Source organism: Mirounga angustirostris, unplaced genomic scaffold (assembly GCF_029215605.1).
Source record: "Mirounga angustirostris isolate CCGP_5_RB_7025 unplaced genomic scaffold, mMirAng1.0.hap1 SCAF_1, whole genome shotgun sequence".
Classification (NCBI taxonomy): Eukaryota; Metazoa; Chordata; class Mammalia; order Carnivora; family Phocidae; genus Mirounga; species Mirounga angustirostris.
Window position 1 is genome coordinate 143,937,335 of NW_026991709.1, and position 27,511 is coordinate 143,964,845.

Genomic DNA, 27,511 nt, shown 5'->3' on the forward strand with positions numbered 1-27,511 from the left:
ACTATTATTTAAAAAATTCTACAAAAACTGATGTGGAATGATCTCCAGGATGCAGTATTAAATGAAAAACAAAGTGTAAAACATTATAAATGGTATACTATTACTTGTATGATAATGATATGTACATGCATGTATATGTATGTGGTTGTGTGTGTATATGTATACATACACACAAACATGTACATACAGATGTATCAACATGTGTGTGTGCGTGAGTATATTTTTCTTCCTTATTGGGTAGATAGATAAGAAATTGGAAACAGCGGTTGTCCCTAGGTAGGTGAATTAAGTGACTAGGATACAGTGTAACATGGAAATGCACTTTTACCTAACAATACTTTAGTATATTTTAAATTTTGTACAATTCACCTGTGTTACCCATTCAAAATCATTCATTTATCCATATAAACTTTAAAAGTGGATGAGAAAAGAGCATAAGCTGGCATGTATGTACAGCATGTTCAGAAGCATATATTTCTGGTTTATATTAACCTTCCTGCTCATCACCTAGTCTGAGGGCTCTTGATCACCCAGCCGTTCCTGAGTATCACACTAGTCCCCCACACTGATGATGTCTTGCCAATTGGATCCAGAAAATGAAAAGTACTTCCTACTCAGGAAGAGTCTTGGTAAGGGGCAGACATATCCGGGGATGAAAGATAAACCTACTGAACCAGGGGCCTACATCTTAAGTGAAGTTCCTAGGGGCACAGTGGTATGGAGCATGGTGGCTATTTCCTTTAAGGTGAAAGACAAATTAGTACACTTTATACAACCCACCACTAAGCAAGAAGCACAACTGTGGGCCTCTTTGTATTTTGGAGGCGATATACACCACATGTTCAATCTATCAAATAACAAAATTGCTAGTATTTACAGGGTCCCAGAGCAAGAGAAGGCTACACAGTAAGTCCAGGGTGCAATGCAAACTGGTCCAGCAGTTACAATGGTACCCAGAGTGTTGCGGCAAACAGGGATGCTTAATGGAACTTCTGGTAAACCTCAACAGGAGAATTAGGGGACAAACCCATAGAATTTGGAATGATGTCATGTCTTCCTCTGTCACTAATGATTCTGATTTTGAGAAATGGTTTCTGGCTCACTGCTATGCCTTAAGAGAAACTGTACATCTAACCAGCGGGAATCAAGTGACCATGTTGTCTGAGCTTCTCATCGTTAACCTTCCACCATTATCTGACCCATCAACCATAATGTTGGGTGTGCACAGGAATGTACATCATCAAATCCCACCCTCGAATGAAAGTGGTTTATCTAAGATCAGGCTTAAGCGTCCTTATAAAAGTACAAGTATGTTGCATTGGCTTAGACTCCCATAGCAATCCCTCTTGCTGCATTGCCATTAATCCCCCAATCCATACATACAGCCTCATGGAAGTTTCTTGTGACCATTTGACTGAAGAAAAGAAAACTCAGGTCTGGTTTACAAATAGTCTAGAAAATACTGAGACATAAGCCAGAAGGAAATATTACTGATTCATACTGAAGTGTCTGAAAAATAATGAGAAATCCTTCCCTGGGCAAAACTTTAAGTAACACATCTGATTACCCACTTTGACTGGACAGAGATGGTGAAAGGAACAGATCTATCCCAATTCTTAGGTGGTGGCTAATGGTTTAGCCACATGGTCAGGGAATTGGACAAAAACAACCTGGAAAACGGGTAAGAAAAGGTTTGAGGAAGAGGTCCTAGCATATACACTCCAGCAAATATTACATAATCAGAATCAAAAATACCATATGCAAAGAGGGATGCAGCAGGAATGGTGGAGTAAGGAGCCCTGAAAACCTACTTCTCCATAAAAGCAATGAGAACGTCAGCAAACTTTTCCAACACTGGAAATTAACCAAAGGCTGACAACAATCCAAGGAGTGTTTATTCAAGAAAAGGAACTGAATCTTGGGAAGAAGAGCCAGCTTTGTGGCATTTTAACTTGCCCTATTCCCATCCCCCACCCCTAGCTCCAAAGTTGCCTTGAAAACCATAGTTCCACAATCATAGTGAAAACTAGCAGCTTAGCAGCCACTGGAGAAAACAGATAGGCTCAGAGCTCCCCAAATCACCACTCCAGAGAATCATCATTATTTGACCCCTCTGGCAGTTCCGTGGACACTCTCGCTAGCAGGTCTTCCTGTGACTTGACTCAGAGTTCACTCAGTGTGAACAACCTTTTCCTCGGGGCATTTATCAGACAGAATCAGCAGCAATTTAATATTGCACTTGCCTGGGGCGGCAGTGACAGCTGGGAAAAACAACAAGTTGACCAAGAAATGTAAAAGGTAAACAACGCTCATAAAGATCTTTGAAGAGCTCTGACACATTCCTGGGAATCTAGAAGGCTATGCATATATGCATAGGACTCTGCATGTGCCCAGGGCTGAGCACAAGGCCAGAAAAACATGGAGCAAACCCTAAGCTTTCACCTCTGGCTTATCTTGAGGCTCTGTTTAAGCAGAAAGTAAAGGTTAAAGCAAAAAAAAAAAAAAAAAAAGAGAGAAAGAGAGAGAGAGAAAAGACAAACAATGTCTGCCTGAGCACTGAAGACCCAGAAAAGTACACAAAGTCCCTCTCCAAGGGCTGGGAGACTTGTGGATTCAAAGCATTGCAGGACATCTGTGCAATCATTAGCTGACCTCGAAGCTAACTGAGCAGAGGCTTCAGAGGCCACACATGACAAAGAATACAGCCTTTACCAAATCGGTTCAGGAAAGTCACCAAACAAACGAATAGCATCTGCAAAATAGCAACAGGAACAACAAACAGCAACGATTACAAATCCTGGGGAAGAGGAGAATCCAATTTCCAGAGTTGCCACAGCAGATTTTAAATGTTCCGTTTTCAACAACAGATAAAAATTGTAAGACGTGCGGAGAGACAAGAAAGTGTAGCCCTACAAAGGGAGTGGGGGGGAGAAACGGCCAATAAAAACTGTCCCCGAGGATGAGGTCACTTCCGGCATAGCCATGGCGACTAACACTACCACTAACCCATCGCAGTTGCTACCTCTAGTGAAATCACACCAGAAGGAAGAAGGATCACTAAATTAGATCAAATTTTGCTAAATGGAAATAATATAACAATGCTGGTTCCTGGAGGAGAAGGTCCTGAAGTATGAATGGATTTCCTTGACTTACTCTGTTTTGTCTTATAATGACAAGATAGAAATTTTTTTTTTAACCTTTTAATGTTTGGATTCTGTAAAGCTGTTTCCCTTTAAAGGGAAATGTTTTGAAGATGCATAGTAAATGCCGATTTTTGTAAGTTAATCATCATTATCTTGGAAAAAGAAGAACAGTTTGTTCTTTGAAGACTAAAATAAAAGTGGTTTTGGTTAAAAAAAAAAAAAACTGTCCCCAAGGAAAGCTGACATTGGGCTTTACTAGATAAAGACTTTAGATCAGGTTTTAAAAATGTGTTCAGAACTACATCAAAAACTAATGATGTACTATATGTTGGCTAACGAATTTAAATTTGCAAAAAAAAAAAAAAAGAATATTAAAATAAAAAAATAAAATAAAATAAAATAAAAATATATTCAGAGAATAAAAAGAAATCTTGTGTAAGGAACCGGAGAAAAGAATGAGAGTGACATCTCACCAAACAGATAATATTAATAAAGAGATTTAAAATTATTTTCAAAAAAATAACTAGATTAGAAGTCTGGAGTTAAAAAATTCAGTACCTGAAGTAAACAGTTCACTAGAATGTCTCAAAGGCAGATTTGACCTAAGAAAAAAATAATTGGTGAATGTGAAAATAAGTCAATTGAGACGATCCAGTTTGAGAAAGACAAAAGATAAAAAATAAATGAACAGAGCCTCAGAAACCTGTGAGACACCATCAAACATACCAACAGGTGCATGATGGAGAGTCCATCCCAGAAGAAGAGAGAGACAAGGAGCAAAAAGAGTTTGAAGAAATAATAGCCCAAAACTTCCCAAATTTGACGTAAAACATTCATTGACACATTCAAGAAGACCAATGAAGTACGAGTGGGATACATTCAAAGAGATGCACACCTAGACACGTCACACTCCAACTGTCCAAAAACAAAGCAGCAGGAGAGAAAACATAACCTTACATCCCGTGGCACCAGTCCCTACAGGGACCAGTCAGTCACTGGTGCGCAGGCTGGTTTCTTTGGACTATTTCCATCATAAAGGTGGCATTATGTGTTCATGGTAACAGACATTTATTGTCAAAATGAATTTGCCTTTGGGGCACCTGGGTGGCTCAGTCAGTTAAACGTCCGACTCTTGATTTCAGCTCAGGTCATGATCTCAGGGTAGTGAGATTGAGCCCCGCATCAGACTCCGCACTCAGTGGAGAGTCTGCTTCAGATTCTCTGCCCTCTCCCTCTCCCTCTGCCCCTCCCCCAGCCCTGTGCACATGTTCTCTCTCTCTCTCTCTAAAATAAATAAATAAATCTTTTTTAAAAAATTGCATTTGCCCTCATTGCTCTCAATGCTTGTAGCAGTAACACCATCCATGTGCTTACCGAATACCTTATTCATCATCATAGTATCCACACACAACATTATTTCTGACCCAGGAATTCATCTTATTGAAAAAATACCACAGTAATAGGTTCACTCACTCACAGGGTTTACTGGTCTTCACATGTCCCCATGACCTGGAAGCAGCTAGCGGAGTTGAATACTGAAATAGCCCAATGAAGATGCAATTATGGCATCAAGTGGGAGATAGCACCCTGAGGTTTGCTACTGTGACAGAACTTTGTGTGTACAATGTATGAAGACTACATTCCATGGCCAGAAAAAAACAATTTAACAACACACATTTTTGTTGTCATTTCTTATACACTTACAACAGACAAGCATTAGGGGAGAGGAACCCAAAATATTTTTCTGAGCGGAGAGGAATCTATGAGTTTTTGTTTGTTTGCATATATTTGGTTTTCTAACTCATCTGAAAGTATTTTGGTTATGGTGTGAGCTAGGAGCATAGCTTACTTTTTCCCCAAATGGATAGCAAGTCGTGCCAATACTATTTATTAAATAGACCGTTTTCCCTGTATATTTAAAATATTTTTTTATCATATACTAAATTTTATTACATATATTAGTCAGTTTCTGGGGTTTTTTATTATGTTCCATCAAATGTTTTTTCTTTCTACACCAATACCCCAATGCTTGACCTAGTATAGCTTTATAATATGTTTTTATAATCGGCAGACAGGTCCCCTACATTATTTTGTGTTTCAAAAGTTTCCTGGATTTTATACTGCATTTTGTCTTCCAAATGAATGTTTGTATCAGCTTGTTAAATTACAGAAAAGACCCTATTAGATTTTGGGTGGAAGGTGGACTTATGTAGATTCCATCAGCATCTACCCATTTTCCTTTGGCCCACCTTAGAAGCCACCACCAACTTAAGAAGAAAAGATATATGCACCCCTATGTTTATTGCAGCATTATTTTCCAGAGCCAAGATATGGAAGCAGCCCAAGTGTCCATCCACAGAAGAATGGATAAAGAAGATGTGGTGTGTGTGTATATACACACAGACACACATGCATGTATATATATGTAATAACACAGTTGGACCTAGAGATTATAATGCTGAGTGAAATAAGTCAGAGAAAGACACATACTATATGATTTCATTTATATGTGGAATTTTAGAAACAAAACAAACAAAGATAAAAAGAGACCAAAAAAAAAAAAAAAAAAACCCAAAGACTCTTAAATATAGAGAAAAAACTGGTGGTTGCCAGAGGAGAGATTGGCGGGGGGGGGGGGGGGGGAGATGGGTGAATAGGTGAAGTAGATTAAGAGTACACTTATGGTGATGAGCACTGAATAATGTATAGAATTATTGAATCGCTTTATTATACACATGAAACTAATATAACACTGTATGTTAACTATACTTGCACAAAAAAATTTAAAAAAGAAAGGAGGAAGAGAGCTCCCATATACAGTGATGGTTTCCCATCTCTAACCCCTACATTTCTCTGGCCACAGAAGCATAATTAGCCAGTACACTGAGAAGTTAACAAGCCAGGCACAGCTCCCAACAACTGAGTAGTAGAAGTTGGTGGGTGGCTCCCCGGCATCCTCACCTCCAAGGGGGAGAGTTCAAGGTGTGTTCTGCATTCATTTCAAAGGTTTGTTAGCAGAACCGACCCCTAGTTGCCCACAGCAGCCCTTCTTCTGAATGATCTCTTAATTAGTTTCTTTACTTTTCCTGTCTTCCCCGTTCCTACACCTGATTTCCCAAATAACCACTTGCACCCAAATCCTTGTCCCAACGCTTGCTTTTGGAGGGTCCAACCTGAGGCCATTCACTGATTGAAAGGGGGAAGACCACATCCTTTATGATATTTCCAAAATAACACCATTATGAAAGCCTACTCACTCACTTCTTGTTAATTCCAAGATAAATATTTCCAGACCAAGTACTGTTAAACCCCTTCTCCCAATCTCTCACAATAATGTTTAAAGAGACCTGAGATTCTGCTCTCACCTGCATGAAACACCTGAACATCAGACAGTGCTTTTTTTGTATAATCTCCTAGGACCACTGGAGGACAGTTTAGTCTTTACCCAAAAAAAGCTTTGGAAAAAGATAAGAACAGTAAATTAAATAACTACTCCAAATCCCTGCTGTTCTAGACTGAAAGTTCCCTCCCTGTTAGATTTACTTTCCTGTTTCACACACAGCAATATTATCCAATATAGAGCAGCAGAAGTTATAAGATCACTCGACAATATAGTAATGTTCCAAATTTAAATACAACCATCCTCCCATTATTAAAGTCTCAGAATAAAATTGAATCCCAAAGAACTTAAATACAAAGACCTTTAGTAAGAGTTCCAAGGGATTAAAATTCCCAAATCAATTTCCCCGAGGTTATTTTTCTGCTTCATCTCAAAGGGCCTTGCTCAGCTCAAGACAGAGTTCCATCAGTGCTTTGACTGGGTTGTTGTCCACTGCAATGAAAATAGTTCCTTCCAGACTCCAAAGTTGCATTAATGGAACCCAAATCCCTCATGCAACTCTAAAGAGTCTCAAGTGTTAATTGGGCATAAGAGTATCTCAGCATCAGCCATACATCCCCAAATTTTAAAAATACAAACTCTCTACCTGTCGTATTCACAATGGCATACCCAGAAACCAGTATTTAATCTAATCTTTATTATTTCAATAAAAATACATAGCACAGCCCCTGTGTCATCTGAAGATAAGGTAGCCTGAAAAAAGTCCTCTTGGTCTGAGCCTTGCTTGAATGCCAGTCATACCATATGAGTTGTCCAGAATCCATGACCTGTGACCCTAGAATTAAATGGGAAATATCACACATCAAGAGATTAAATTATGACACAATATTTTTCTGAGGGGAGAGGAACCCAGCCATGTTTGCTCTCTTCTTGGAGAGTGGCAAGCTAGAAATTTGCCATGGCGACAGTCCCAATAACCAGGTCTTAAGGGAGGTAACTTACTTTCTCCTCTTGCATATTCAAAACCTCATCTTTTCCATTCCCCTCTGAACCCCTGGTCCCTGACACCCCAGTGATGCATTGAGAATGGGTTCCTAATAAGGACCTCACTTCTACACTTCTGTATGTGAATACCCATTTCCAATCCAAGCCACAGTCGTCCCACTATGAAAATGTTCGGCCTATGAAACCTGCTCTCTGGGGCAGTTTCACTCTTGAAAGACCAAATATACAAATAGCCAATAGCGAGAGAATAAATGAAAATAAGACCCACAACTTCTGAAGCAATCAGTCAGAGTCATGCCAGCTTCCCAAGTATTTGCTCTCAGCTCCAGCTCAGCACCAATCAGAAAAAGCCAAATCGGGTGCTTAAGATGTCTGACTTCCAGTCATGCCATGCCATGCCAATAACCTCCCCACGCCAATAACCTCCAATCAAAGGTCATTTGAAGGCTTCCCTATAAGGCTCTCCCATTCTGTGCTTGCCTTTGACTTTCTACCAAACAAAGTGATGGTGGCTGACTCCCTTGCTACAACAAACTCTGGAAAGAATCTCTGTTCTCATTTGGATGGCCTGTGTTTATTTCTACAACCTCCACCCCACATGGATTCTGCCAGTTTCATTTTCAGCATCTTCAGGATGCTGCCAGGGATGGCTCTGAGGCCTATGTCCAGGGACCCACTAAGACCATACCTCTATTTTATGCTCCTGGAGAGCCTATCTTTTTTCTGCTTTTGAAAATTCTGGCCTTTAACATTTCCTTCCATTCCATTTGTTTTCTGCATGAGTGAGATGGGCCACTGGTGTTCTGTGTCCCTCTGTTCCCATCAGAAGCCTCAGCTCAGAAGTCAGCAGTTTACCTTGCCTCTTAAAGGGACCTCTAGCCTTCCCTATTGAGAGCTCAAAAACTGCTTGCTGACTAGTGCTTTCATTCTGTTTGCTTTCATATTGCTTTTCTGGCCCAGACATTTGTCTTTCTAACTTACTCCTCTAGAGTTCGTCTTTTGGGGTCCCCCAGAGTATCTGATACCAAGTCAAGGAATGAGCAGTTTTCCAAAGCATACAGTTTTGAAACAAATCTTATCTATCTTCACTTTCCTAAATCGTTCAATCCCACTCAGGAGGCATGACCTCATCAGATCAATAGCCAACTCAGGACTGACCTCGTTTATTTTTATCTTGCCTCTGTAGTAGCTCTCATTTGTCCTGTGCCTTCCCTTGAGAGGATCCTAATTCCATAAATCTCGCTGGCAGGTTCCCTGGGGCACAGGCAATTCCTGCTTCCCCATCTACGATAACTGTACCACCTTCCAATTCATGACTCAGTGCTGTGAGTGTTTCATCCTGGCTTCTAGGGTCTTCTCATTCAAACCTGTTCAAATATTGCATGGCTGTCTCAGGTATGCACCTCAAGGGGTGCATACCCAATTGTTCTATCTGCAGTTGCATAGAGATATCCCCCAATGGCTTCCTAAACTCAGGAAACCCTGGGGGAATTATACCCATCGCCTCCCTAAGATCACTTACCTTTTCTGGTCTTAGAGCAGTTATATAGCAATCCCTTCATTAAGAAGGGATAGTTAGATGGATGTGCTTCTCCCATCCATTCTTAGATACATTTAATCTGGCCTCCAAGATCTCATGTTCCAATTCTTATCTGCGTACACTATGTGCTAAAATCTCTGTCATTCCACTCAAGAAATTTTTCCACTTTCCACCTTAATCAACTATCTTCTCTTTTTTCCCTTTTATTCTTCTACTTGCTCTTATTTTGAGAGTATGATCAATGCATTATTTAAATAATTTCCTTCATTTCCTGAACAAATCTAATGTCTAAAACCAAAGTGCTATGGACACATACCATTGTAATTGTCTTTTCTTTGGATATACAATAAGTTAGTTATTCTTTTCTTCATCCAAAAGATTTCCCATCCCCATTCAATAAAGACCCCCATTCAAGTTTATGATGTGATTCCACAGCTTGGCTCTCTAAAATCTAAAATGAGATCCAACACATGTATTTAACAACAGAGCCTCACATATAAATTCCTATCGCTGACCATGACCATGGAGTTAAAAGGAAAACAGAGGTGGAAGATTTTAGTCTGATTCAGACCCTCCCTGTCTTTAACTACATGCTGGAATTATGTAGAAAGAAAACACCTAAGTTTTTATTCAGTTCTGCCATTTTACTATCTGACCTTAGAGCAAGAAGATGTCATCACCAGCCTGGAAGTGAGCCATCACTAGGAACCGAATCAGCCCAAACCCTTTTCCAGCTGGCGTGCCCATTGCCCAGCTGCAGCATTGTTGCTATTAATGGCTTACCTGAGAAACTTTAGCCAGAGAATTGTACTTCGCTGAAGAGAGCCACCTGGCCAGGAACTGCCTAGAAGTTGATACAACCAAAGGAGGAGGGAAACAATGGCAGGTAACTGACTAATAAGGGGGTAAATAATAACAATAATAATCATGAAACCCCTTGCCTCAAGGTAAGACAATTTTGTGGCACTGTTTATGACTCAGAGCTCCCATGGATCAAGGTCAAGCTAGACTTTTTCCTGAAATTATTGCCTTGTTTGAATCCTTCCCCTTCCCAACCCTGCATCCTCCACTCCCTGACAGGCTATTCCTGAAGTCTCATGCCCCCAAATCTCTGTCTTGTGTTCACTTCTAGGGACCCCAAGCTAAGACACCTCCCTTCAAATTACCTATTTTAAGAGCATGCTTTCCTGAACAGATGAGCAGACATGCCAATACCAGCACCATTATCTGGAATCTTAAGCCATTCATGCTCTAAGATCACTCACAGTCCCACTGGAGATGCCACTGTCTTCCTGCATATTATTACTGTATATCAGTTAGAAGCTTCTGTGAGTTTGCATAGTCTGGTAGCACTCACAGAAACCTTGGAAGCAGAAACTGATTAATTTCTCACTCCATCAAAGTTTAACTCATCAGGGATCTCAGAACATAGCTAAGGGATTTTGAGATTAGGTTCCATTCTGTGAGCAAACATGGTAGGAAAATAATGATCTGCCTGGTATATAAGAGAAGGCATCTCTTTTGGTCCCCAAATTTTTCCTGTATAGAACTAAACTACTGAAAGATATGAAAAACTCCAGATTACACCAAGAGGTGGGAATTTGGAGAAAGTCAGTGCGAGTTTTCAGATCTTAATCTTGTAAAAAGAAGGCCACTTTCCGTTATAAATGAATGTCCCATCATGAGTAAGTTACTGTAGGAAAAGCAAAACCTTGGTGAATGGTATGTGACAAATAGTCCATTTCTTCAGATGTACATGCAAGAGTCATTTTATATAAATTTAACATAGATGGAGGTAGTTTAGATATTAATGTTCAAATGTCAGAAACTGACTGAGAAGAAACAGAAAAATGGGAAGTCAGGCAGTAGAGGAAAGAATATGAACAAAAGAAACTAAACAAGATATAAAACCATGCCTATATTTTAGCTAATCAGACTAGTAACTAGAGAAATAATTTGTGGAGATTACCATGGCTGGACACCAGGGAGAGAAATTAGAAGAAGGAGATATTCAAGTGCAGGAACCTAAAAGGATAGAGCACCATCACAGGGCCCAGGAAGCTTCCTAAAAGAGCTACTTTTGGCCCAAAGATATGCCCAGAAAATGGCCCACCACATCCTTGACCTTTGTGTGCTAGAAGGAAGAGAAATGCCACAAAGTAAGACAAGGAGAAGGTCATAGATACAGTTCTTTTCAGTGGCTGGAAAAGAGCAGTCTAAAAGTAAGTAGAGAAACAAACTTGATCTTTGAGTTTGACCAAGCAGGGTTCTGTGATTGTTCTCAGGGTACCTACAATTTGTGACACCAGGGAATTCTCGTGCTGAGATTTCTCATTCCATAGCTGATCATGTAAATGTTGTGATAAAAACACAAATGTGGTAGACTGCCCAAGTCAAATCCAAGCTCTGCTACTAATTAGTTGTTTGAAGTAAAGCGGTTTAACCTCTCCTAACTCAGTTTCTTCATCTCTTAATGAGGCTATTTGAAGTAGCCATCTCATGAGGGATATTGGGAAAATGAAATAAGTGAACATACATCAAGTCATTAGACCAACATCTGGCTCATGGTGAGTTCTCAGTTTATTATCCCTTGACACACAACTCCACAAGACAGCAGAGGATTAAAGAGCTGAACTTCAGCTCCAAGCTTGGCACTCAAGGGAGGGCAAGACTTTGTCTCTTCACATGGTAGCAGGGAAGGTAAAGAGCCTTCTGTGAGCAGCCTTGAGTTTGTTTTATGGGTTGACCCATGAGCTATAAACTCGTTAGCTCAGTTGGTTCACCATGCTCATATAGCACAGCCTCTGATCTGATCTTATGTGTTTTTTGCAGGTTTTCTGGCATTTCTCTGGGGCCACAGACGCCATCCAATTTCTTAGCATTTATGGCACACATAACCATATTTAGTCTAAGGGAATTGGGCATTCAATAACTACACTACTTGAAGAATAATTCAGAAAACCATCAGTCTCCAAGTATTAACTTGGGAAATGCAACTCACATTTTTATGCCCCCAATTAACTATCAGGCATGTAGCAAGCACCAGGCAAGACACTCCATGAACATAAGTTCATTTAACTCTCAGATCAACTCTATGGTGCCATTAGCTCCATTTTACACTTTGATGTCTTTTCCAATTATAAGCATGAATACATGGTCATTGTAGTAAAACTGACACAGCACAGCTTCTGTGGCATTCTTTTGGTTAAAGCCAAGACTCACAGGGAGGGGACTGCACAAGGGTGTGGATACTTATCCCACCTATTTAGGAGATAAGGTACACTGGAGGCCACTAAGTGACACACTACCACACCCTGTCTCTGGAGTACTTGGTTCAATTTCTCCAGAGAATCCAATCAGCCCAGATCCTGGGCCTGGGGTCCATCCCAATCCAATCTGTGGCAAGAGAGGGAAAGGGTCATAAGATACAAACGTGGCCTCCGAAGCCATTCTTTCACCTGGAACTATGTGGTAGAGAGAGGGACAGTTCTTAGGCATGAGGGTACCACAAAATAGATTGATTACAATAACACCCATGAGAGAATAAATGCTTAACTCTATGATTTTCTAAATATAATAAGAGTCCAAAAAAGAATGCAATTAACATGGTCCAAAATACTCAAAGAAATTTCATTTTGTTGTTCTTCTTGTTATTGTTTTTTATAGAGCCTATAACCTGGAATCATTAGTGGAATTTAGGTAGGACAAGGGGAGAAAGTGTTCCACACTCAATGTGGAACAATGATATTGGCAAAGTAGAAATAAGCAGTGCCCGTTAACGGCATAGTAAGAAACCAAATTGGGAAGTGCCCTACTGAGCAAATACCTAACATAATTCATGACAATTTTTGATAAATGCTGTACCCTCTCCTCCTTAAGTTCTCATTATATTAAAGTGTAGTTTCCAAGAAGGTAGGAATTTTGATTTCTGGAGCATAAGTCCTCCACTTTTGTTCTTGAGATTGCCTTTGGTATTGTACCAGTTTTCTATTGCTGCCGTAACAATTTATCACAAATTTAGCAGCTTAAAACAATACAAATTCGGGCGCCTGGGTGGCTCAGTTGGTTAAGCGACTGCCTTCAGCTCAGGTCATGATCCCAGGGTCCTGGGATCGAGTCCCACGTCGGGCTCCCTGCTCTGCGGGGAGCCTGCTTCTCCCTCTCCCACTGCCCCTGCTTGTGTTCCCTCTCTCGCTGTGTCTCTGTCAAATAAATAAATAAAATCTTTAAAAAAAAAAAAAAAAAAAAAAAAAAAAAAAAACAATACAAATTCATTGTCTCACAGTTCTGTAGAGCAGAGGTCTGAATTGGCTTAGTTGGTTCCTCTACTCTGGAGGCCAAAACCAAGACATCAGCCATCCTGGGCTTGTATTTGCACGTTCTCGGTGACAAACTTCTTTCAAATTCATTCACGTTGTTGGCTTAAATCAGTTCTTTATGGCTGTAAGGCTGAGGTCTCGGTTTCCTTGCTTATAGTCAGTGGGGAGCCTCTGTTAGCTCTTTAAGCCCCCTGCATTCCTTATCAGGTAGCCTCCTCCATATTTAAACCAGCAATGGCACATTGACTCCTTCTCATATTTCAAATTCTCTAATTTTCTTGTTGCCTCTCTTCTGCCTCCAGCCAAAGAAAGTTCTTTGCTTTCAAGGGTTCATATGACTCAACTGAGCCCATCCAGATAATCCAGGATAACCTCCCTGTCTTTTTTTTTTTTTTTTTAAAGATTTTATTTATTTATTTGAGAGAGAGAGAATGAGAGACAGAGAGCATGAGAGGGAGGAGAGTCAGAGGGAGAAGCAGACTCCCTGCCGAGCAGGGAGCCCGATGCGGGACTCGATCCCGGGACTCCAGGATCATGACCTGAGCCGAAGGCAGTCGCTTAACCAACTGAGCCACCCAGGCGCCCCGATAACCTCCCTGTCTTAAAGTCCATAGCCTAAATATGCCTACAAAATCCTTTTGCTATGTAACATAACATTCACAGATTCCAGAGATTAAGGTGCAGGCATCTTTGGGGCTCAATGTGCTTACTGCAGCTCTTCTAAGTGTTTTGTATTTCCATACAAATTTTAGAATCAGCTTATCAGTGTTTACCAAAAAGTTCCTAATGCAGTTGTTGTTTATATACAAAAAGCTGTAGATACTTTAATGTATACAACTTGATAAATTTGCAACCAATATAATGGTGACTGAGATTGCATAAAACTTAGATCAGTTTGGTGAATATTGACATCTTAACAATACTGAGTCTTCCAATCTATGAACATAGTATATCTTTCTACTTATTTAGGTCATTTTTTTTTTTTTTTCATTTCTCTCTGCAATGTTTGTAAAGATATTTCATGTCTTTTGTTAGGTTTACTAACAGGTATTTGGGTGCTTTTATAAATGACACTTTTTTTTTTCATTTTCTAAAATTTTGTTGGTAGGCATCTTATTGTTAAGCATTTTGTATCACCAACACTTAGCACACTACCTGGCAATACGAGGCACTCAATAAGTATTTGTTAATTGAATGAATGAATGAATTGCCTTTATCTGGACTCTTCTTAAAGCCCTTGAAATTTAGTATCTTACAGTTGTTTGTATATAAATCTTGGTTCCCTTTCAGACTATGAGCATTGTGGGGGTAGGGCTGTATCTGATCCACCTTTCTACACGAAGTTCCTAGTACAGTGTTTAACATATTGCAGAGCTTATTAAAATATCCTTAGGCATTCTAAATTAGTGACATAGAATATCTACACTCATCAAGAAGTATACTCTCAAACCACCCTGCTACCCAATTCTCATAGAGAGTTCTTTTGTACAAGATATTATTAATGGAGGATTCCAGGAAACCTATGTGGACCATATATTCTTCTATTATCTGAAATCTAGACTCTAGACTCTCTATGTCATTGGGTTAAGTCAGAAAGCTGTATGCCTGGTCCACAAGCTTTGTACTCCTTAGAGAACTTATTTTTCTGAATTGTGTTTGGCATTAGGTTATTGATCTGTTTTGAAAAACATAATAGAAAACAGTGCTATGAAATTTAGTTTGTGCTAATGAGATAATGTTGAGAACACTGTTCTCTGCATCATAAGGTATCTCTTTAATGAAGACCCACAGGAAAAATTCTCTCCATTCCCAGAACTGTGAATAACTGCATTTCCTCAGCAACTGTAACTTATGTATCTGATTAATTGTCCCATGTTGTGTTGCTACTAGGAAGATCACTATTAATTAAGGGCCAAACTTTTGGGTTTAAGCATTAAACTTATCTTTAAAAGGCAAAGTACAAAGTGAAAGAGAACTCCACTAGGATAGAAACTCCAGAGGGCAGATGCTATATTTGTTTGTTTGTTAATTCAAGCTTGTATATGCAGTAGCTATATATTAAATAAATGAATGCTACATGGCACAACATAGTACCCTGAAAAGAATGGACAATACAGAATGCAATAATAAAGAAAGAGAGTGGAAGAAAAAACAAAAAAACCTCAATGTTTGTAAAATCAATTAATTAATTAATTAATTATGAGAAATTTAATGTGATTTTTCCCCAGCATTGAATTTTTAATGTATATTATTGTTTTTATTAAAAGAAATTGGAACATCCATTAAGGCAGAACTTGTGTATCGATGTGGGAAGATACAACAAAGTGACTACAAATATGTACTATATAAACATATTTTTGTTTTTGCAAAACAAAAACTGCATGAATATATGTATATTTTCCCCCAAAGATAATAGTCATAGGTGCAAAGTGAAAACTGGAAGCTCTGAACACTATTCTACTTTCTACATTATATTATAATGACCTTGACTTGAGACATCTCACAAGGGTGGTTATGGTTCAATGAAATTTGGCAAGAAATTGATTTTTCCTATGTTGCTAGTGGCAGTTTATATTGGTAAACACATGGTTATCTGAAACCATAATGATGTTCATAAACTTTGACCCATTACTCCACACCTGAACATTCAACTTAAGGAAATTGCTCCAATGAAGAATAAAAGTCCATGCCCAAGGATGTTCATCATTATTGTAGTGAACATATTTAACAGTCCAAGCCTAGTGGGAGCAAAATATTGAAATATCTTCCTTTTTTAAACATTTGTTTCTAAGTTAGATGATATTTGAAACAGATCCTATAGACTTTTCAGTCACTTTAAAGTATTAAAAATAGAAAACTGTCTTATTTGGGGGTATTAAAATATTTAATAAAATCTGAATCAAAACTTTAATCTCATTTAATTTAAAACTTTTGCTCTGATCTGAGCTTAGAAACCTTCAATGAAGATTGAGAGGCAGTGGTGGGCAGGGAGGAAGGGAGACAGCTTTTTTCTATTTTTTGTTTTATTTCCCTCATCAGTTCCCTGTTTAAGGTGGAGGCTAAGGAAGTGCAGTAAAGAGGGTGAAAAGTCTTACTTGACTAATGTAAATCTGGGATCAGAGCTGTGGGGGGGAGATACCACAATACTAGCCACCCTTTCTCTTTAGTCCCTTTTGGAGGAGAACTCCCCACTCAGTGGTCTCCCACTATATTGTACCAGTCGAGCACAAACTCTCATTGTTGGTTAGCACTTTGGCACAGGCAGACATCTTGGGCAGGATGCTTCAAAACAAGCTCAGTGACCTTCCAAGAGCCACCCTTGCTCCAACCACCCCTGAAAGTGCCCCTTGCTTCTGAGACCACCCTCTCAATGCTCTGACCTCAAGTGAAGCTGTAACTAGCCTCTCACCTTTAGATATTTTTAGGCATGGACCAGACACCAGGCTGTGTTCCCCAAAGCAGGACATGCCTCCAGTTCTGTTGAGGCCCCCGCTCACTTGGCTTAAGGTGTGGGGGGAGAGGAATGGGAAGAAACAGAGTCCACAGAAGAAACTCTCCACAGAGTCCCACTAGTAACATCACCAATTCCTCTGCTTTCCCATACATATAGAATAGAGGTGAGTGATGAGCTATGCAGGGCAGAGTTAGTTCTTTGGATCTCCCTTTAGGAAGGATCACATGGGTGATGTGGCACCTTCTTTAGATGCCTAGGCACTTAACACTTTCACCCCAGCAACAACTCTGAAACAAAAAAGCATTCTTTGACACCACTTATTTGTTTATTTACTCCTTTTTAAAACTAATGAAAATTTATTCAGGAAACTTCAAACAACTTTCACAATGTTCTCAATACTGTAAGAGAAAAATAATTCTTAGCAAAGAAAAATGGCCTTCCCGGTTTTAAATGTGTATCATCATTCATGCAAAATGCTTATTATAGCTGGTGTTATGCTGGACTGGTTAATCAAGTCAAAATCCAAATCTTCTACTACCTAGAGAGTACAATAAAATGGAAATAATTCATTCATAAGATTCTAATTTATAAAACAACTCCACTACTTATAAAATACTATCCTAAGAATTCTATCAAGCTTCAATTTGAAGAAATGTACAATCACTTAAACAACAGCTGTTAAACTAAATAAGAATTCAAAATGTCTTTAAGAAAATGACAGAAACATTATTAACATGATTGTCCTGGTTTAGACAGAAAGAGGCTCTTTGGCAGGTTGACTCAGCCCTAGAGAACTCACCCCTTGGCGGGAGGTGTAAAATCCAGCTGCTGGCAGGAGTCGCAAGGAAACTTCTTGGTGGGTAGATGTTCCTCAGCACTAGTAGACGATGAAGGGCCAGGAAAATCCCCTTTGGGAAGTAGTTTTGGGGACTTCATACATGTTTCTTGGAGGAGAGGAAGATAAAAGAGGTCCTTTTCTCATAATATACCCCCATAGGTCCATTCCCAGCACGGGACCTTCAAATGGATGATGTGGTTGAGGGAAAAAGCCTGCACCTACTTCACCTGCAGGTGGTAAATATCAGGATGACCTAAATTACCAAAAGCATCTTCAGGATGGGTCCCGTCAGGCCCTATTTTAAAGATGTGGACCAACTGCTCCCTCATAAAAAGACCCATTAAAACTTATGAGTCTTACTGGTGCAGAAACATGACCAGTGTCTGAAGCAAAAGGGTAAACTCTTTCTTGCACATGGGGAGGAAAGTCTGGACCAGCATATGGATGGCCTGATGGACACTATATCATCCTGGGCTCAAGATCCCATGGAAATGACATCCGGTAACATCTGGTGATGCAGGGCAACAGTGAACTTTGAATCCCTAAACTCATCCTTATATTATCGAGACCTCCTGTCTTGATAACATAATGACCCAGAGGATTCCCTGGTTCTCTGGAGCCTCTACCAAATGCTGCACTTGGATCATTAAGGCCTTGAGGGTCTGTTTCTAAAATCTCAAATTTAACATCTTCTTTGGCTGATTTTGGTCTTTCACATGCATTTTCTTCCCTGAGTCATAGAGGTTTATTTGACCAGACTAAACTGTACCTGTCATTTAAGTGCTGTTATCAAGAGAAATGAGCTAGCTTTTCAAAGGACAAATAAGTCCTTCTGTTTCGTCTCCTAGAGCTTTGGATTGTTTTTGGTTTTGCCCTGTTTTGTTCTTTGTTTCACTTTGGCACCCAGCTCTTGGTGGCATGGCTCACGCCTCTCTCCGCTTTGTAACTTTTCTCTTCAGTCTTTAAATCATTCTTCTCCCTCTACAGGATAATTTCCTGGGAGATTTCTTATCATCACTTGACATAGCTTGGTCTTTAAGATCATGCTGAAGCTTTGGAACCTCACTAAATCTCTGCAGTTTCTGATTCCAACAATACATTTTTGTTTGATGTTTGTTTGTTTGTTTGTAGAGTTGCAATATAATCTGTTAGTGATTGTTTCCTTGTCTCCAAGTGCTTAAAAATATGTATTTGGTGGGGTACCTGGGTGGCTCAGCCGGTTGAGCATCCGACTCTTGATTTAGGCTGGGGTCATGGGATCGAGCCCCGTGTTGGACTTGGGCCCGGGGCGGAGTCGGCCTGTCCCTCTCCCTCTGCTCCTCACCCTACTCTCTCTCTCTCTCTCAAATAAATAAATAAAATAAATAAAATCTTTTAAAAAATGTATATATAAGTATACACACACACACACACACATTTGGCTATTTTCTACTTCAAGGGTTTATAAGGAAACATTTAGCTTGGCAGCATTAATCAGTTTCCTCAAAGTTCACATTGACTGGTCATGGATCATCTGTGCTCTTTTCCAAGGACAGCAGCCCAAACTACCATCTTCAGCAGTCATATAGCCAGAGTCTTGATTTGACATTCCTTCTCATGTAGAATTTTTTCCACCCATGCCTTAGAGCAGGGGTTCTGAAAGCGTGATCTGTAGACCCCTGGAGTGCCCCAAGACTCTTGTAGAGGGGCTATTTATACTAATACTAAAACATTACTTCCTTTTTTGCATGTGACATTTGCACTGATGATGCAGAAAGAATGATGGGTAAAAGTGGCAACACTCTAACATGGATCAAGATAGAGGCACCAAACTGTAATAGTAGTCATTGTATTCTTTATCACCTTGCAATTTCTGCTTAAAAAAAAATTTTTTTAAAGCCAGCTCCACTTAAGAATGGACTTAATGAAACAGAAACAAAACCTACAAATTTTACTAAAATGTGACCCTTTGATACATGTTGTTCTAATATCTTGAACAAAATGGGAACAAAGCATAAAACACTTCAACTTCATGCTAAAGTAGGATGATTATCTGGAGGGAGAGCATGTGTGCAACCGATTGAGTTGCAAGCTGAACTAGCCACTTTTTTTTTCATAGAACACTACTTTTACTTGAAAGAAAAGCAGACCAACTATACAGATTTAGGTACGTGGCAGACATTTTCTTGAAAATAAATAAAGTAAGCCTGTCACTTCCAAGAAAACAACTGACAGTATTCTTTGTCAATGATAAAATTCAAGCTTTCAAATGAATATTATAATTTTGGAAAAAAATTGTATCTGTTATATGAGCTTGACAGCTTCCCAATACTTAAAAAGACTTTTCTGATTAAATCAGTGGTGTTATTAACAAGTATAATATTTTAATATTTTATAATGAAGTGTGTCAACATTTAGAAAATTCAAATAAGTCAGTAAACCAATATATTTTAACTGGCTGATACACAATGTCACAATGTCATGCACAGGTTAAAAAAAATCTATTCAAAGTGCAAGGTAGACCAATTAATTTGAATGTAACAGAGCATGAAAATTTTACATTCCACATGGCAACTACCTTTTCATAAACAATTGTCAAGTTTTAGTATAATAACAAAGAAAAATATCCACAATTATCTAAAAAGGTCATTAACATACTCTTCCCTTTTCCATCTAAGACAGGATTTTCTTCATATATTTGAGTTATGGCAACATACTGCAACATATTGAATGCAGAAACAGATATAATCCAGCAATCTTCCATTAACCCAGACTTGTAAAAAAAATTTGTAAATATGTAGGATAACATCAATCCTCTCATTGTTTTTTGGAAAAATTTGTCATTTTTCCAAAGGTGTGATTTATTTTTAAAATGTAAGAGGTTTGTGATAATCAATACATAAATCACAAATAATTGTATAGCTAATTGTTACGAAAAACACAGTAACATATAAATGCTATCCTTAAATTGTCTCCATTATAATTTCTGATACAGTAAATATCAATAGATATACAGCCCATGTAAGCAAAAGCCCTTTGGGGTCCTCAATAATTTTTAAGAATGGAAAGAGTCCTGATACTAAAAAATTTGAGAACTTCTGCTTTAGAGCCTTCAACTTTGTTTCTGTTCATTGAGTTGAGGTTTTTTTTTTTAAAGATTTTATTTATTTGAGCGAGAGAGAGAGTGCACAAGGATGGGGGAGTGGCAGGCAGAGGGAGAGGGAGAAGCAGACTCCCCACTAAGCAGGGAGCCCGATTCGGGACTGGATCCCAGGACCCTGGGATCATGACCCAAGCTAAAGGCAGACGCTTAACCGACTGAGCCACCCAGGCGCCCCATTGAGTTGAGTTTTTTACTCTTTATCCTTTTGATCCTTCTGAAAGTAGTTTTATGCTTTCCTGAAGATGGGCATGTTCGTCCACACTTTTCTTTAATGCTGTCATTTAATTGTTCTTTGCTCTTCTAACAGAACTTTATAACTGTCTTGGCCTCAGCCACTTGGTATTGAACGGCTTTTGATTCGTCTGTTAGTGACTGAGCATCACCTCTCATTCTGGACATTTCGATTTCTCTTGCCTTTACTCTTTTACTGATAAGTCTATTTTTACCTCAAGAAGGAACAATTTCCATTTTTTATTATTTGCCTCCAGGCTCAGCATTTCTGATAACTTGGTCTCAAGGCTGGCCTCCTTCAAAATGGACTCTCTAGTGCTTCATAATCTCTCTTAATATTCCTGAAATCAGAAATTTCAATTTTTCATAAAAGTTATACCAGGTTCTTTCTCCCTACAAGTTGTCTTTTGCCTACAAGAAAGCCCATACCACCACCTCCTGCATAATGGGTAGCACCACCAAAGGCTGAACCAAACTCACACTTCCAAGCAGGGCCCTCAGACCCGCATAACATTTCCAGAATGACCTGGAGAAAAGGTAGCCAGCAGTAGGTCCAATATGGCACCAGTGGCTGCCACAGAATAGCCCCAAATGGTCAGGGCCCTAGTGGCTCAGACTCCCAGGGACACTACAGAATGCTCCACTTGGAACATAAGTCAGTGGGAGGGAATCAGGGAGGGGCGGGAAGAACAAAATGACAAAACAGAGTTTTCCCACATTTTCTACATCATAGTGAACCAATAAATCATCACTGGCGGAAATGGGAAGTTCTTCATGGCTGAGGGTAAAGGTTCCACCTGGCAACTGGGAGGTCTGAGTGTTCATATCTTTCCAGAAGTGAGACCCCTTCCAAGATTGCTCTGCAGTAAAGGACTCATCTGGTCATGTCATGGGCCAAACCTCCTCTTCTCTTGTTGCTCTAGAAGCACGAGCTACCTGCAAAAGTCCTCCAGAGATTTTGATCAGTCTGGGAGTGTGCATATGCGCATGTATGAGTTAGGAATACAAAGGGCCTTACAGGACTTTTCAATAACCGTCATGACAGCAGATTTGTCTGTTTCTCTCTATAGTGCTATCAATTTTGCTTTGAGTATTTTGGTGCTCTATCATTAGATGTATACACTTTTAGGATTGTTTTGTCTTACTGATGAATTTCTGGTAGTATTCTGGTAATATGATCTATTTTTCTGATAGTAATAAAACCAGACCAGCTTTCTTATGCTGTTTACATAGTATATCTGTGCCCACCCACTATCAACCTATTTTTTTTAATAAAGTTGGCCTCATTTAAACAGCATATAATTGGATCTTGCTTCCTTATATAATCTGAGATTCTTTGCCTTTTAGGTAGAACATTTAGTTCATTTACATTCAATGTCATTGCTATGGGTAGAATTTAAGGTAGCATCTTCATATTTTTTCTTATGTCTTTTATCTCTTTTTTCTTCTTCCTAATTTCCTCCATTTTGGGTTAATCAAGTTTTGTTCTGTTGTTGTTTTTTCTAGTATTCCATGTTATCCCTTCTATTTTAAAAAATATATACTTTGTGTTACTTTTTAGCAATTGATCTAGAAATTTAAATGCGAATCTTTGGTTATCACAGTAAAATAATGTCAAACTACCCTAGGAATAATCCAGGAAACTTATAACCATCTAGTTTTATTTAGCACCTTTCCTGGCTTTTGTGAACTTGGCACATAAGTTACTTCTATATCTTCTATATATATCATAGTTCCACAATACATTTTTATTACTATGTTTTAAATGGTCAATAATCTTTTACAGAATATATATGTGTGTATAGATATATGTACATTATGTACATTTTCCTAGCGAAAAATCTGCCATTATTCTATAAGTACTGTATCTTTTTCTCCAGGCTAATTTTACAGTTTTCTCTTCCTGTTTTTCGGAAGTTGACGGGTTTGCCTATGGTTTCTTTTGAATTTATCCTGCTTGGGGTTCACTGAGATTCTTGGACCTGTGGGTTGTTCCATTTCATCAGTTTGGCGAAACTCATGGCCATCTCCTCTTTAAATATTTCTTCTGGCTGCTCTTTGTCTCCTCTCTTTCTAGGACTCCTTCTGTACTTACTAGATGATTTGATAGCAATCCCTAAGGTCCCAGATGTACTTTTTGGTTTTTCATCCTTATTTCCTCTTTGTTTCCAGCTTGTATAATCTCGGTTAACCTGCCTCCATGTTCGCTGATCCTTTCCAGTTATTAAAAGAGATTCTGATAGGATATTTTTCAGTTCTAGTATTTCCATTTGGTTCCTTTTAACATTTTCCTTGGTGTCTTGCTGTTGTTGTTTGTTTTTTGTATTTGCTGAAACTTTCCTTGTTTACACATGCTACCTATCTTTTCCACTAGATTCTTGAACATATTTGTAATAGCTATTTAAAAGTCTGTGTCTGCTCATTCCAACCTCTTTTGGGCTTGCTGGGGAGTTCTATTTGCCCTTACATCATGTTCCTTATTTTGTTTTTAAAAATCGGAAATTATTTAAACGCCCAAATAAGAAGAGAATGGTCATGAGAGTTATGGGAAAACCAATACAGGACTTGTATGCACTGATTTATAAGATAGTTCTGAGGAGAAGGCACATGCTTAACCTATAATTGTTCAATTTTGAAAAACAGAACATTAAGTTTTATCTAATAAAAATGATGTAGAAAGCTTTATATACATATGGACAAATACTAGAAGGAACCTCCTACAAACGAAATATTTGAGCCACTGATGTGGCAAGATCATAAGCAGCTCTGTCTTAATTTTTTGTTGTGACTTCCATTAATAATGCCGATCCTATGGAGTATGTAATAAAGTACAAACTTTAGACACATAGAAATAACAAGAACAATTTCTTCGTCTACAAAAGATAACCCAGAGCAGAAAGGAGCCAGCTGGCCTCTTCTCCCCTAAGGCCCAAACAAAAAGAAACTACTTTAAAATACAGCAAGAGAACTGTGTTAGGAGCAGGAAAGAAAGGGCCTTTGGCCTGCTGAGGCTGTGATATGAAGGCTAAAATGAGAGAGTTGGAAAAGAGGAATCGACTTGGAAAAACCAGATGTGCAAAAGTCCAGTGCTGCCCATAGGTTCTTCATTAATTGACAGTGATGCCGTCAGACTGACATCTCTGAGTAAACCATCTTCATTTTCATCGCTGTTAGTATGGACTAGAACTGGTTACCAAGAGAAGCTGTGGAATTTTTCCCCTGAAGGCCATTTAAAATCAGATATAGACAACCACGTGTCTAAAAGACTTCAGAGCCCATCATGCCTGGAGGCAGGGGATTCAATTAAATGACCCCTGAAGGCCCTTTTAAACCCTATGACTTTGGGATTCCCATGCTAACAATATTATATTAGGAAAGCCTGATTATCCAATGTTTTCCTCAACCTTTCGGTGTGCTCTCTGCTGATGTGTTTTTCAGACTGGAAAGAGAAACTCCTTCCTGCAAGGAGTAGGCTCCATTCTCTCCCTGACATGAGGTGGAAATGTTAGTACTGCAAATATCGCTGGGAAATATTCCCCAGCTGCAGTAGGTCATTTCTTCTCTCACTGCCAGGTGTCACTATGCCTGGAGAGTAACATAGCAAGGAAGAGCGAAGGGAGGGTGTTGCAGAGGGAAGAAAGGGTAGCCTGAGAAACTGGGTGAGTGGACCTGGCAGGAAGGGGGAGGTGGGGGGCGGGGAGGGGAATGCATGGAAAGTCAGCGACATGAAGCAAGTGTTTGAGATTAAAAATAAAAAGTCTACTAAGCCGAAGTTGTGTGTGTGTGTGTGTGTGTGTTTAAAGTGCCTTAGGACACAAAATTGTACACCACTGAACAAAAGCTATTATTTGACCACGGTCACTAAAAATATGAAAGATGCCAGACCAAATGCTTCACGAGACATCATCCCCAGCAGCCCGAAACGGGGGACACTATCAGGCAAGACTTGTACGAACCCATTTGGAATGAAAAATTAGTGACCTGCAAAAAATAACCAAATAAGCTTGTATTTTGCCCCCAAATTTCTCATCTCTTATTTGTCAGTGATCACATCCAGGGGTTCTCTTTTGAGGACCGCCTTTTGCCCTCCTTTGGAATGTGATTTTGCACCCAGAGAAGGGACCAGGGCAGGAATTATTGAAAGCCCAGTTTCAGATCCGCATTAACAATTCATGGAGCTCATCTCTAGTTCCACCTAAGGCGCAGGGAAGGACACCTGATGTGCAGGCGAGGGCTTGTTCAAAGTGTCTCCTAATCTGCTTTGAAATGCACAGTGGATTGGGGCCAACTCGAGGTCAACACCCCATCCTTGTTTGGTGCGCCCCGGCTGTTCCCCGGGCAGAGGAAGTGAAAAGGCGGGTCTGACTGCAAACCCATGGGCAGCGCCCAGCCGGCAGCTGTACGGTCTTTTGAAATGCAAACCTCTAGAGCTGAGGGGTTGGAAACTTCTTTTCTATTCAGGGCCACTGGCTCACAGAGGGGGGAAAAAAATAATCACCAAAAAGTAATTTAGGTTGAGTAGTTTACAAAGTGAGATGGATCAAAGGTTAAACTCACACAATTTAAATACTGAGAATAGGGATTTCTATTTTTTAAAAGATTTATTTATTTATTTGAGAGAGCGTACTAGAGAGGGAGAGAGCAAGCACGAGTAGGGGGGCAGAGGGAGAGGGAGAAGTAGGCTCCCCGCTCAGTGGGGATCCCAGGACCCTAGGATCATGACCTGAGCCAAAGGCAGACGTTTCACTAACTGAGCCACCCAGGCGCCCCCAGCATAGGGAATTTTAAACATTATTCATTAAGTATACCCAAGTTGGGGGAATGTATTTTAATTTCAGATGAGGAGGAGGGAAGCAGGGCCCTGGCTCCTTCCAGGCCACCAAACCTTTTGCAGGTAAAGCATGCATTGAGCATGCGTGCATGTGTTCCTCCTCGCAACACTCTCTGGCTTTGCGGTGCCAGGCCCTCCTGGTTTTCCTCCCACCTCCCGACATCCCACTCGGCGGGGTCATTTGCCAGGTCTTCCTCCTCATCTCACACTTGGCTGTCGGTTCCTCCAGGCACGGGCTAGACCTGCTTTCATTCCCTCGCTGTGCTCTCTGCCTGAACACCTCTCCCACGCCCTCGCGCCTCTGCGACTGTAAGCACCTGAGCACACATCGCCACCCAGACCTTCCTGCCAAGCTCCAGGCCTGTAAATCCCTCTGTGCACACAGAGCCCCTCGTCGTCTCCCACACACCTTCCACTCAGCGTGTTCTCAGGGAGTGCAGAGCCATCTGCTCAGTGCCCCAAATCCAGACCCTAGGAGTCAGTCTTGAAAGCTCCCTCCCCCTCACCCCACATCCAATCCATCTTCAGACCCTAAATCTCTCTCCTCTCTCCTCCCAAAGTCTCAGCTGTCCCAGCGCAAGGTTACTAACCAGTTTCTTTGCATCCATGTTGCCTCCTCCAGCTCATTCTGTCCACGCCGACCCTTCTCAGGCCGAAGCAGGGCATTCCAATGCCTTTCAAGTAAAGATCACCGTCCTTATCACGGCCCATAAAGCAGCGAAGGACCCGCCTTGGCACCATTTCGCAGCCTTCTCTCCAGATACCTTCCTGCCTCCCGCAGCCCTCCCACGCCCTTCGGATTCACTCTGGGAACCACGCAGGACTCGGCCGCTCCGCCCCACGTCAGCCTCTCCGGAAATGCGGGTTTTCTCTGCTTTTATCTGCTTCCTCCCGTGCCCAGGCAGCCTCAGCAGGATTACTACTTCCTCAGAGAAATCTTCCCGCATCCCCAAGGCCAAATCGAAACCTCCATTTGTCCAGCTTCCTTGTCTCCTTGACTTTTCATTTTTGTAGGATCTCACTTTCTAATTAAATGACTATTGTACGTATTTAGTGGCTTGCTATCTTGGCATTGCTGTTTCTCCAGTTCAGGGCACTATGTCCTGCACACAGGATATGGTCAATGAAGCTATCCTGAATGAATGAATAAATGAGTCCTAGAAATAGAGATAAAGGGGTATCTGGGTGGCTCAGTCGGTTGAACATTGGACTCTTGATCTCAGCTCAGGTCTTGATTTCAGGGTCATGAGTTGGGTCCCACCCTGGGCTCACCCTGGGGATGGAGCCTACAAGAAAGAGAAAGAAGAAAGAAAAGAAAGAAAGAGAAAGAGAGGAAGAGAGAGAGGGGGAAGAAAAGAAAGAAAGAAAGAAAGAAAGAAAGAAAGAAAGAAAGAAAGAAAGAAAGAAAGAAAGAAAGAAAGAAAGAAAGAAAGAAAGAAAGAAAGAAAGAAAGAAAGAAGAAAGAGAGGAAGAGAGGGAGGGAAGAAAGAGAAAGAAAGAAAGACAGAAAGACAGAAAGACAGAAAGACAGAAAGACAGAAAGAAAGAAAGAAAGAAAGAAAAGAAAGAAAGAAAGAAAGAGACATAGAGATAAAATCATCAAAAAATAAAAGGAGAAAGACTACCTGTAGCTGAGCTACTCACAATTTGTGTATTTTTATTTGTGTG

At 40.0% G+C, this 27,511-nt stretch overlaps 1 long non-coding RNA gene across 1 annotated transcript; it reads right to left on the minus strand.

Annotated features, from left to right (window-relative positions):
• Positions 1-6,667: 6,667 nt before the first annotated feature.
• On the minus strand, positions 6,668-26,645 carry LOC135364158 (uncharacterized). Its single transcript, XR_010410891.1, has 3 exons — positions 26,434-26,645; positions 9,812-9,872; positions 6,668-7,318 (listed from the first exon to the last, which is right to left on the minus strand). It is a non-coding gene; the product is annotated as an uncharacterized LOC135364158 (long non-coding RNA).
• Between the last annotated feature and the right edge of the window lie 866 nt (positions 26,646-27,511).